Source organism: Gavia stellata, chromosome 21 (genome assembly GCF_030936135.1).
Source record: "Gavia stellata isolate bGavSte3 chromosome 21, bGavSte3.hap2, whole genome shotgun sequence".
Lineage (NCBI taxonomy): Eukaryota > Metazoa > Chordata > Aves > Gaviiformes > Gaviidae > Gavia > Gavia stellata.
In genome coordinates, this window is record NC_082614.1 from 16,401,802 (window position 1) to 16,413,520 (window position 11,719).

Here is an 11,719-nt window from a genome sequence, read left to right on the forward strand (position 1 = left end):
CTTGCCGTTATTTAAAGGTATTCTGCACTGGGTGTGACTTCAGTGTCTGGGGAAAAACAATGACAAGTGTGAACTCAGCCACCTACGTGGCACCAACCGGAGGCCAGCCAGCTAATGGTTTTGAACACTGATGGGAGATGTGCTTTCATAGGCTCCTAGAAATTTATGCCAGCAGGCATCAGTAGATCATACTGTCTCATTTCCAATATACCACAGGCTTTTCTGTTTTAACCAGTTTGCCCTGTATTGAGCCAAATAGCGTCTTTGGCCAAGACACCTTTCAGAGAAGCATTAATCTTGGTTTGAGTATGTCAGTTTGGAGCATCTGCCACTTGCCTTGGACTTTTCTTCCAGCAGTTAATCCCCACCACTGTGGAAGTACTTACACCCTCCCATTAAATCAGCTCTTAGTCTCCTTCATGATAAGCTGTGCAGCTTGCAAAGCTCAGGCTGCTCTGAAAGACATTTTTCCATGGTAGGTCCCCCAGCCCAGGGGCATTTTGCCCCAGACTCCTTCACCACTACACTGTTTGGACTACAAGATGTCTCGATCTTCCCAGCCAGCATGGCTTCAGGTGCTCCCCAGAAGTAATGGGCCAGGGTCAATGTCAACAGAAAGATCTCACTTATGGCAGGGAGTGCAAAACAGCCCCAGAAATGAGGTTAGCCTCAGCCTCCAAGCTATCGGCAGACCTTGTCTGAGGCATCAGGGACCACCCTTCCCTCTGTGGTTTTGGAAACCAGCATCAACCCTCAACTAAATGTGAGCAACAGTAATATAACAGCATTGGCCAGCATCAGGTGTCACAGGACTCTGCACTGGAAAGAGCAATGCAAGGGCATTGGATGAGTTTCCCATGTTGGTGTAAGCAGGAACAGTGCTGTGCACAGCCCTCGCTGAGTCTGTTCCAGAGATGTGAAGACAGGTTGGTCAGAAAAAACACACTCCTGCTCCCTTGTCTCTCTCCATCTCCTACCCTGCTGTCCCCATACTCCCACAGTGCTGGCAGCCAGCTCCGCAGTGCCTGCTCTTCTGTGGAGGGTCTGCCCTGCTCAGCCCCCCGCCAGCTCCAGCCCCCCACACCAGCGGTCCACGCCAGCGTGGCTGAGCTCGCATAAACCAAAGTGCAAAGTGCAAAGATTGAGGCAAGACTGTGCGCCCATCACATAGTGTATTTCTAAGCTCACAAGCCACGTTGGTGGCGAGCAATGGTTTGTGCGGCAGTCATACCACTTACCCCTCCCGGGTGCTGGGGACATCGCAAGAGCTGGGGCAGACCTGGCCGGGGCAGGTGCCGGCAACTTTTGCCCAGCTCCTGCAGCCCCTGCTCGGGGCTCATGCTGCATCTCATGCATGGTCCCACAGGAAGGCTGAACTGATTGATTTAAAAAGAATTACAAGGGCTCTGTGGAAATGATTTGTTACCAATTAAGGCGGAAGTCAATTAAGGCAATTGGTACAGGTTAAAGAAAAGATGGCCTAAGAAATTCCTAATTGACAGGAAAAAAAAATACAAAGAACAGTCTTCCAGAAGCACTGCATTAACCAAAGAGACTGAGGATGCTATGAGATTTCATGAGTTCATTGTGTTTAAGATCAGGAGGAATACAGAACTCCAGAGGCATGCTGTCCAGATGAATGGCTAAGAGAAGGATATTGCATATCATCACTTGACTCTCAACTGCCTTAATTTTCCCCTATTTCCATTTTCTCCCATTCATTGGGTCAGCTCTATCTGGACTCTGACACTCATAGGTGTGTTTTCATGCACAAGCGACATATAACAGCATGCAACCTTTCACATCCACCCACCCAAACAAACAACATCCGTCATTACAATTCCAGACACACATTTATATCCAGCTCAGGAAACCCCTGAGCTAAAAATATTTGGAGGCTGGAAATATCCTCAGACATCAATCACCTCTGCTCACCCAGCTCTGCCTGGCACAGCCTTCTGGCCACTGATCTCACTGGTCCTCCCTTGGGGAGGAGCATCAGCCCACACTACCCAGACCAAGAGCCCTTCAGAGGAGCCAGAAGGTGCAGAGGCACCAGGCAATGCCAGGGAACAAAGGGGTGAGGGCCAAAGAGTCAAAAAAGCAAAGACAGAAAGGTGGAGGTAGTGCTGAGGAAAGACATCCTGACCACTCCCAGCAAAGCTGTGAGAAAGGGCTGGAGAGCCCGTGGATGCTCCCAGCGATGATGGGACAAAGGTACCACAGATGCTCCCAGGATCAGACCTTTCTGGAGTTAGGGACAGCAGCACAGTCACAGGGAGGAAAGCAAAGCAGTCCCACATGCCAGCAGGGAAACGTTTCAAAGAAAACAGTCAGTGGTGCTGGGTGAGCTCCTGGTACAACTCAGCCTCGGTCCTGGGGGAGAGGGTGGCAATGCTGTCCATGAGTGACCAGCAGCACCTGTCACCAGTGGTCCAGGGCTGGACAGCTGCCCTTGTCCCACCAGCACATGCCAGGCTTTGGTGACCAGCAGAAGCATTCGTACCTTACCAACTGCTGTGTGAGCCAGTGGTTGCACCTTAGTGATCCCTACAAACCATCTGCTGAACACCTCTATCATCACCTCTGGCCTCCACCTCCTACCCCAAGGAGCTCTGCTCCCACAGGTGCTGGCACACACATCCATTACAGGATCCTGTGGTCCTTTACAGGAATAACTCTGATGTGCTGCAGACTTCAGATGGGGCTAAATCACTTGCCTAGTATGAAGGATGCCTTCCTTGGTGACATTTTTAACACTGTTTTTACGGAGCATATTGCCCAGCTGGAAATGAGAATCCATCAGGCAATAGCATATATCGTAGGTCCTGGTCAGTAAGTGGAAAGAATTGGGGTTTATGGCTCAATAAATCATAGAACTTTCAATTAGATGAGTAGCTTAATTACTCTGCTGGATTTAGCATCCTACCTCTTTTGTAAGATCATATTCTTTTAATGGCAACAGAGTAGTTACACAAGAGCCTGACAAATTATGCTTCATTCCCTTCTATTCAGCATCCCAACTAAAGCAGATGGGACACTACATCTTAAATTCATGAAATTACTCTTAACATACAACTTCCTTTGACTTTCTGTAGATTATTCAAAATAAATGGCATCCCATGAACCCCCTCTTCCACTGGGCAGGGGATTTACTTCACTTCTGTCATTCTCTCTAAACAGAAATGCACACTGAATAAGAGAGAAGTGACATACGCACACTTTACTAACAGGCATTGGCATGCTTTTGTGGGACCAGACTTCTGATGCTGAGACACTTGGTCACAGCAGCCACCAGAGATGCCCTGGCTGGGCCAGGGACAGCACATACGTGTCCCTGCCAGCTCCCTTCATAAGGCTCCTCCAAAGCCTGAGCCTCTCGGGGCGGGCAAACAGGGCATGCTGTGGGTGAGCTAAATCAAAAGGAAGGTTGTAAGAGATTATCCAGCTTCACCAAATACTGTCACCTGAAGCGTGTCTGCTTGCAAGAAGTTTAGGATACTTCCAGACCCAGTGTCACCACGTCAGAGTGATAAATGACATAATGCAAAATACAGCGCTAGGACATGGTGAGAAATAGCTCGCTTCTTAAAAACATCTGAATGTCAGATTTGGCTGTTAGAGAGTCACTGAGTCCTTATTGATCATCCACTATGGATGGCACATGAGTGCTGTGCTGGGAGCTGGCAGGGATGGATGAAGACGCACCTGACACTGCAGCCCCAAAGAAAAGCAGTCCTGGTCTCGCCTCCCGGAGAGGGGCTGGCAGCTGCTGGCACCAATGCTGGGGTTGCAGCAGAGCATGCGATTGCAGCCCCTGAGCGTGCCAGCCCGAGCAACCTGCTGGCCAGCAGCCTGGCCAGCCGCTCCTCTGAAGGCAGGTTTTCCTGAGAAGTCATCCAGCTTGGGTCCATGCTTGGCTTTGAATGTGGTTTAGGAACACAGATGCAAACATGAGAGTAGGCATGAGCCAACAAAGTGAAAGAGAGGAGCTGCATGAGGGGCTGCAGTGATTGCAGAGAGCCCAGAGTCCGAGGCTTGGACAAGGCTGAAGGTGCTCTAGATTGCAAGGAACCAGTCTGATTTCACTTATTTATCACACACTTCAATGCATGAAAACAAAGCTCTTAAAATAAGAAAACTAGTATCCAGTCAGGAAGAGAAAGCATTCCCAGTAGCAATCCATCTTTTCCATTAGGAAGCATGTCTCTAGACCATGACTGCATGTACCAGAACAGCCAGGATGTCCCCTGTCACCTTGCGTCCCTTACGCTGCCCCTTGGGCTGCCAGGGGCTCGCTGCAGCGAGCATCCATCCCCCTGTCCAGCAGCCGTGGGAGGGCAGAGGTGGCCGGAACAGCAGAGCACAGCCCAGCAGAGGTGACACCATCAAGCCTCAGCAATGCAAGCAGCGACTCACAGGTTGTCCCCAGGACTTGCAGCCACACAGATCTGAGAACAGCATCTGCTCCCAACTGTCTGCAGCAAAACACCACGGTTTAGTTTCTAATCAGCCTGAGCTTGCACTATATGAACCCTTAATAGGTTTACAATACAAGGAGCTCATTCTGAGCACGTTCCCCCATGTTATATAAAGGTTATGGCTCAGATCAGGCTGGAAGCTTGTCTTTCCTGAGCAAGTCAGGGCTGGCAGCTGGCAGAAAGCTCTGCTGTGCCATAAGCAGAATGCTGGCATTCCCCCTCTAGCACCCGTGGGGCAGAGTGGGCGAGGGGAGGGGACTGGCCACCCATCACAGCATGGAGGAGGGAGCCCGTGGCCTCTGTAGAGCATCCTCCCGCTCACAGGGTCTCAGGGCTCCTTCCCTCTCTGCAATAGCACAAACTCAGCCCTGCACTAGCCCAAGCTGTCTCCCCCTGACTCGAGGCTGCAGCCCCACAGCCCCCAGGACCAGAGACACAGCTGTGCATGCCCAGCCAGACCCACAGGGAGGACCGTGCCTGCAGTCACAGCTCCTGTGCTTCCTCCCAAGCACCCACCCCAGTGTCCATGCGGTGTCTTGTGGAGGCAGCCCCGGGCCGAAGAGCAGAAGCTGCACCATCGTGCAGCCCTTGGCACGAAGGGTCAAGTCATACTTAGCCACTGCCACACAGCTGCAAACTCTTCGCTTAGGAACCCATACCATAAGGTCATGCAAAGAATTTGTAATTGCTTCCTGGATTTTAAGTGTGACTGCAGAGATGTAACTGATACATGCACGTTTCAAACACCTGAAACCTCTCACTACCAGTTTCTGGTTTAACAGGCCCACCTCTTTCCAGTTAGGTACCAGTGCAGTACAGGCTGCCTGCGGTGTAGGCTGCTCTCAATAAAGATTAAATTTTTAACGACATCTTCTAGGGGCTGAGCAGCTTCTGCGATCACTGTGTCTCAGGGCAGGTTACTGGTACTTCTGCCTGTGGTGGGTGATTATTTCCTGCTGTTATCCAGCATTCTTCACATGGGATCAGGACACTTTACAAGGCGTAAGTGGAGATATTAGAGCTCTTAGAGAGATCAAACCTCGTGTAACTTTAGCAGCCTTCCAAAAAGAAAGAAAAATCTCTGCAAAGCATTAGCAAAGCTTGCACCCAGCAGAGCACCAAAGATCAATGACATCCCCATGTCCAGGGGAAGGGAGAGCTGTGCCTCTGACAAGGCATTTGCACATTTACAAATCGCTGCAGTTGAGGGCCCCGAGGAGGAGAGGTACACGCTGACGTGCACAGCTCCCAGCAGCCCTCAAAAACACAGATGTGTTTGGCTGATGAGGTGTTTGCCAGCATACAAACTAATCATTTACATCCACATAAATATTGCTGAAGAGCTGGAGATAAACAAACACAGCTTTTGACACGAAATAGACCAGACACTTCTCACCCGGTCCGAGTGCTAAAGGCCTGACAGGCAGCAAGCGGCAGCAGGACCACCAGCCCAGCCCCGGCCCTGCAGGCTCAGCACACCACAGGCGAGAACTTCAGGAGAAAAATCAGCAAGGTGTTTGGGGGGGAAAAAAAAAAAAAATCAGACTGTCATAAATTTTCCAAAAGGATCTGCTGGCGGTCGTCCTGCTCAGCTCTTCGAAGCTATAAAATTTTACTAGGGGGAAGCTCCTGACTGCTAGAAGAGTCTTCCTGGGTTAGAGCTGCAGAGCACACCCCAGGCACAGGGAAGGGCTCTGCCAGCGAACGCTGCCCTCTCCTACCACCCCTGCCCTGCACCGCACGCCGCCCCTCTCCACAGACCCCCGGACCCCAGCGCATTCCCTGCACGCCACTGCCCTGTTACACTGCAAGCTAATTGAACTGCTGCTCTGTGCCAGGGACACATCACTGGCACAAACAAGGCTGCAAGGCCCCGCTTGACTTTACATGCCCTGCTCTGGGCTGCGAGAACACCCAGAGCTCCGAGGGCTGGGCACGTGGCAAAGCAAACAGCAAGGGCAATCTCCAGGAGCCCAGCAAGGGGTGCCTCTACCACCAGCCTGCAGGAACAAAGAGCACCTGAACCTGGGTAACAGCAAGTGATAGTGAGCTGGAGGGATTTAAATCAGCCTGGTAATGCTGGCAGACAGGTGCCCAGCACCTAGAGGAGCTCAGACCTTGCATCTGGGCATCTAGAAGCACCCGCCGTGCCCGAATGTCTTGACCTGTGGTTGTGACTCATCCCTCCACACCATCAGCCAAGAGGAGCAGCCCAGGAACACCTGCGGGGTGCACCAGTCTCAGGGGAAGGTTTGGCAATTGGTGCAAAACGCATCTTTACCTCATCTTCACTTTTGAAAAGTCCCAACTTTAATTAAAAGCAAGCCCTTCCCATATCCTAAACAGACCACCTAATCTGTGCTGTGTAACTCCCCTTCTCTCCTCACTTTCTTCCCATCGCACCTCATGAGTTATAGATCTTTCACACTCATAAAAGATAATCACCCTTCATGGGTGAAGTAGCCTCTATTTATACCACAGCAGCAGCAGGATTGATAGACTGTGCAATTAAAACAGAAGCTGCAGCAGAAGGGCTGGGCACAATTCCTATTAAAGGGAAAAGTCAGTATTTAGGTATTTTTACTCCTTGAGTAGAAGCCCAAGAGTCTAAGATTTAATCCCAAAGCTTTAATTCCCAAGCGTCAGCATGGCAGGAGGTTAGCACCGGTCCCACATTCTCCGCTGGGGTTTTGTCCCAACACTGCAGATTCTCCAGAAATGACCTCCTGCTGTTGAGCAGAGCCTCATGCCCACACAGCTCCCTTAGCCAGCCACGTTCAGCATATTCCAGCAAAGACCGCGGGTTCCCCAGGGCCGCTCCCAGCACCAAGAAAACCCGACACTTTCTGCCTCATTTCCCACACGCGTGGCCCCTGCCCACATAGGGACAGTTTTTGCACAAGCAGCAGCACACTTCATGTGCTGCAAACACGCGTGTGCATGGCAGCTGCTCCAGGTGCTGCACCACGGTACCCATCCGGGAGCTGCAGCCACATCCCTGGGCTCCCACCCAGTGCCCAGCAGGACCACGGGGGTGGCCAACATCCCTGCCCTGCCAGGGACTCCCAGGAGCCCCGGCCTGCTCCCACCAGGCCGCAGCTCTCCAGGGGATCTCCACTGCCTGCAGCTCCGCGGGGGCATTATTTACCTTGTTAATTTCTGGGGGAGGCGTTTTAATTGCTTTAAATTACTGCTGGAAAAACTGGAGTGGTCAACAATCAATCAGGCTGATTTACCACCCCATGCCCACCCGCTGCGAGCCGGCAATCAGCTGCCGCCACAGGATCTATTATTGATGAACTTTGCAGGGCTGCTAATTAGCTGCAAGCACACATCCCCGGCATCGCTGCGCTGGCAGATCAGCGGTGGGTGCCCCGGCACAGTGTTGGTTGTTGCTGCCCAGGACAGGGGACCCGCATGGCACAGGCAGCGTGTGGGGGCACAGGGGACAAACAGCCCCCACCATGGTGCCACGGGGACCAGCCAGCCCCGACGGCCCTGCCGAGGGGCTGCCGCACAAGCCAGCGCCGGCTCAGCCTCCCCAGGCCAGGCTCCTGCAGGCGGCAAGTGCTGCCTGGTAAACAGTATTTATCACTGCCATTATTAGATTACTTAAAAGAAATCTTCTTTTGAACGGGGCTATGAAGCAAGAAACTCCCTTTGTGCATTGGGCGTTTATCTCCTATACCATTAAGCGGAACAGCATTAGCGTTACCACAAACACCTCGATCACTGCTGGCGCAGGGTGCTCCCAGGGCTGGGGGCGTGTGGGGGCACCGGGCGCTGCTCTGCTCTCAGGCTCCGCGGGCTCTGGGAGCAGAGCCGGGGGCTGACGGCTGCTGGCGGGTCGCTCAGATCTGCATCCACCCAGGGCTGGGTGAGGCACCTCCAGTGCCCACGGGAGCACCTGAAGCGTCCCCGGGGCCCAGAGCTGGCAGCAGGGCTACGGGCAGGGGCCCCCGCAGGCAGGGCCGAGGGCGACGCTGCCGAGCCAGCACCGCTCTCCGTCCCCTCCACGGGCCGGAGGTTCCTTGTCCGTAGAGGCAGCGCGGCACAGGCCAGCGCAAGGTGAAGGGCTGTGGAAGCGGGCTCCGCTGCACCCCAGCCAGCGGGCGCTTTCCCAGCAGACCCCAGCCCCAGCCATGGGCCAACTTGTGCGAGGTGGGACAGCGGAGAAGGCTGCACCTTCCCCAAAATGCAGGGGACATCTGTGAGGGGAGGAAGGCTGCCTGAGGAGCAAAGTCCCCGGTACAGATGTGTATTTAAACAAAAGCAGTGAGGGGAGAGGGTGGCATTGCAATTCTGCACAGGAAACCATAGTTCCCATCCCCTGCCAAGAGCGCCTCGGTGGCAATGGGCGCTTGCGTGCCAGTCATCCATCAGCCTACTGATCTCATCCTTGATTTTCATGGACATCTTTGATTTTTCATCATAAATTCTCCTTGTTCCTCACTGGAGACTGACAGGGATTTTAAGTACAGAATGAAAAGGAGAATATTAAAGTGGCTGCTATTCTATTGTGCCTGTCAGCTGTTTCACTTTAAATGCTGTCCTTATTAATGATAACACCATAACACTTTAAGACCCTCAGCTAAGGCCTTCAAGAATGTTGATTAAATGCAGCTTCCCCTGGAAGACCTTTCCTTTTCCTTAAGTTCCCCCCATTTTAAAGTGGGGGCAATGGAGTCACGAGGGCGCTGCCTGTGCCGTTCAAGGTCACTGCCAGAGCCACTGCCAGGGCCAGGTGGGAGCACAGCAGCCCCAGGGCAGCCGCCAGCTGCTCTCAGTGGCTCCTCCTGCCAGACCGCTGCTGGGAGGCCCCAACAATGGCCACACTGGCCCAGCTCCCCCCCACCACCACTGCGGGCAAGGACGGGGCAAGAGCTTTTGGTGTGGGTTACAGCAGGGCAGCTGCTGGGAGGGGAACCGGCAGGGATGTGACCAACACCAGGTAATTGCTCCTAAGCAGCGAGGAGGGCAAGAGGCAGTGTGGGGCCAGCCAGAGCTTTGCAGCACTGGCCACACATTCCCCAGCCTGCGGGATGGGGCAGCACATCCCTCCCACCCCGCCACGAGGACAAGGGCCTTACCCCAGAAAACTCCTCATCAGACCAGTCCTGATAGGAGCTCCTTGCCATGATCCCAGGAGCCGGAAGAGCAGGGCCAGCCCTTGGGATGCCCAGGCGGAGAGGCAGCACCACCCACAGATGCCCAGGCACAGGGAGCCCTGCCTGCAGCTCAGCAGGGCCAGACCAAAGCAGCCCCAATCCTTGCTGCCAGGAAGGCTGGGGGCATCAGCTCCCCTTCCATGCCAGGGAGAAAGGGAGAAAGCTGCTTTATCATCCTCTCCTTGTCATAATCCCATCAAAGCACTCCTGGCCGATGGCTCCCTCTCCCCTGGGGTGCAGCTCTGCGCCTCTTCCGCAGGCATCCACGCAGCACCTGTGCCAGCCACCTTTCCCTGGCAAACCCATCCGCAATTTTTTATCTCCAGACGTAAAGCAGAAGTGCCCTGCAGCTCCTCCACTAACAGGTGATTAAAAGTGCATAAAGATTTACTCATTTCCCCTTCCTGGTGTCAGTAAGCAACATGAAAAATAAATATTCCAAGCACTCAAATATTAAGACTCCAGATTCACAGAGGGAAATGACAACTCCAGGCTACGAGGCAGAGGTTTCCAGCCAGCTGCAGGAGGGGACTGTTTGCTAATTCTTCCTCACAACCACTTGCTTGGTGCTGCTGTGGCAGCTTTGACACATTTTTCTCAGCAAAGGTGCTCAACCCGCCGGCTGTCAGCGAGGCAGAGCTGCTCCATGCAGGGGAGGGTCCCCAGCACGGGTCTGACCCCTCCCAGCCCTTCCAGCCACCCACCACCTGCACAGACAACATGGTCTATCGGGGCACAAGCAACAGTGGACAGAGCACACTGCTCCTTCCCGGACGGGGCTAGATGTGGAGAGGTGCCCTCCCAGGGGACGGGGTCTCTGGTCTGGGTACATGCGCCAGTTCCAGCCGCAGTCCCCAGCCATGGCACCATGCTGGGATACCTACACAAGCGTGCTGGAGGTGGCCCAGGCTACAGACAGGTTGTTCTGGGTGAAGCACCTTGGATGGGCGAGAACGGCTCAGGTCTGTGCCTTTACAGGCAAAAGCATTGCTGATGTTCAGAGTTTGCATAGCATTCCTGACCTGCCTCCAGCACCCCTTATCTCTACTGTGCATCTCGCTCCGCTCCAGGGGCAGGAAACAGCCACAGTACCAGGAGATTTTGCTCACACTGCATTTACACCTGAAAGATCAGTTGTTTATCCAAAGCTGCGCAAACTTTGTAGGCCTGGAAACAGGGCTGAAACCCTTATGCAACCACCCATCTGAGCCAGCAACAGCCCAACATCGGCTGACACCATCTTTCCCAGCAGTCTAACGCTTGCATGGTTTGGCCCAGCGCAAGGAGGGTGTAGAAACTGGAACAGAGCCAGGAGCAGGTCCATGTGGTGAGCATCCCTGTGCCTCCAGAAAGGCATGGCCTTCTGGATGATGGTGGCACTTCTGTGCTCCCAGCACACATGCCTGCACAGCCAGAAGACCCCTCAGAGGCTGGAGAAGGGGACTCCCACACTGAATGGCACCTCTAGCCCATGCTCAGGTCTCATGCTGTGTGAGACCTCCCCGTGCAGAACTGCCCCCTGCACCACCTCTACCCAAGGAGAATAAGCTGCAGGAGTCCCAGGTATGAGCTCTCTGTAAATCACTTAACCCTCTGTTGGACCACCCAAGACCTTACCGCATCAGCTCCTGCGAATACAGAGCACAGCACGACCACCACGTTTGGTCTGTGTGCCACATGCCAGAAGGAAGATGTGACCACCCACTCCTCAAGGCTGCCAGTTTGTTTCCAGCCTAAGAAAAATGCTGGTTTGCAGTCAGACACGCCGAGACATGACATCTCTGCTTTCCCAGTGTCCTTGGCCAGGTCAGTCACTCCATCCAGGGGGGCAGGATACATCCCCCACAGCACCCAGAGCCAAAGGACCCCCTGCACTCCCACAGCACAGAGGCAGGGAGCTGGGGGTGCAGAGCCCCCAGTGCAGCCCCTCACTGGGGGAGACACCCTCCTTCGGCAGCCCCAGGCAGGGAGACCAGCACCCTCCCACAGCTAGGGCACAGCACTGCATTCAGATCTGACCGCAGCTGTTCATCATTAGCCACCCAGCAGCATCAGTGATACCAGCAACAA